This window comes from Haliaeetus leucocephalus, unplaced genomic scaffold (assembly GCF_000737465.1).
Source record: "Haliaeetus leucocephalus isolate CR32 unplaced genomic scaffold, Haliaeetus_leucocephalus-4.0 Scaffold1000, whole genome shotgun sequence".
NCBI classification, from domain to species: Eukaryota; Metazoa; Chordata; class Aves; order Accipitriformes; family Accipitridae; genus Haliaeetus; species Haliaeetus leucocephalus.
The window spans coordinates 3,991,860-3,993,081 of NW_010973436.1; positions in this window are offsets into that span (position 1 = coordinate 3,991,860).

The window sequence follows — 1,222 nt, forward strand, 5'->3', positions numbered from 1 at the left end:
GGGGGGGACCGCCTTGCGGCAGCCCAAGGACAGAGCGGGGAAGGTGCTGCGTGGGTGATTTTCCCCATCCTTTGGGCAGGAGGGGTGCTGCTCCCTGGTCGGAGCTGGTTGAGGTGCGTCCGGAATGGGGTAACGCGGGTAGGGTGTGCGTGGGGTCGGATCCGGAGCCAGGGGTGGGATGGAGGGTGGGATGGCAGAGCGCTGGGACCGCCGGGGATGGGGAGGCTGCCTGGTGTTTGCCCACGCCATGGGCAGGCACGTCCCCCTCCTGCCTGCACCAATCCAGCTGATCAAATCCACAGCAGAAAACAGGAGGGGGGGGGGGGAAATAAATAAAAAAAAGGAGGAAAAAAAAAATTATAAATACATAAAGAAGAAAACCAGGCAGGCTCTGGCCCACATGGCCAGCAGGCAGGAGCCTCTTCCGCCTCCTGCCTCTGCCTCCAGCGCTCTGCCCACATCCCAGCCCTGCCTGCGCCCTGGCTCCGGAGCCTCCGAGCATCCACTCCGGCTGCCTGGCCTGGCTCGGTGGGCAGGGGTCGTGCCCCTCGTGGGGTCCAGGGTTGCCCCTGGCAGTGGGGGGGGTTGTAGAGCTGGGTGGTCCCTCTCTGCTTGGCTGGAGGCAAGTCGAAATCTTGAGAGGGGAGGGAGCGGAGGAGGGACAATAGGTTATTGTGCTCTTATCTCTGGAGACCTGAGGTTGGGTGGGGGTTTGGATTGCAAATCTCAAACCAGTGCAGCCTGTTTCTGTCTGTGGACGGGCAGCCGTGGACTGACAGCCTGGCCGGCACCCAGGGGCAGCGAGCTGGGGTGGAGGTGAGTTCTCAGAGCTACCCATGGGGTGTCCAGAGCTGTCCTGGGGCTGGGGGACACCGTTCTGTGCCCCCACCCCAAAACGGGCACGATGCTTCTGCCGTTGGCTGCTCTAGGGTTTGCGCCGGCTGCCTGCCGCTCTGCCTGGCTCCAGACAGTGCCCTCAATCTTTCGCTTCCTTGAGCACTGAAACGCACCTAAATTATTTAATCATGAGCAAGAGAAGCTGACGCCCCCGCGTTCCGCCAGCCCCACCCCACAGCGGCGTGGGGTTCCCTTCCCGGCTCCGTGCCCGTGTCCTGCTGGCTGCCCCCTCGAGTGACCCTCTCCAGGGAATCCCACCCGTCCCCTTGGGATGGCGTGGACTGGGTGGTGGGGTCAGGGGTGGCTGCAAGTGCCCCCCCAGATA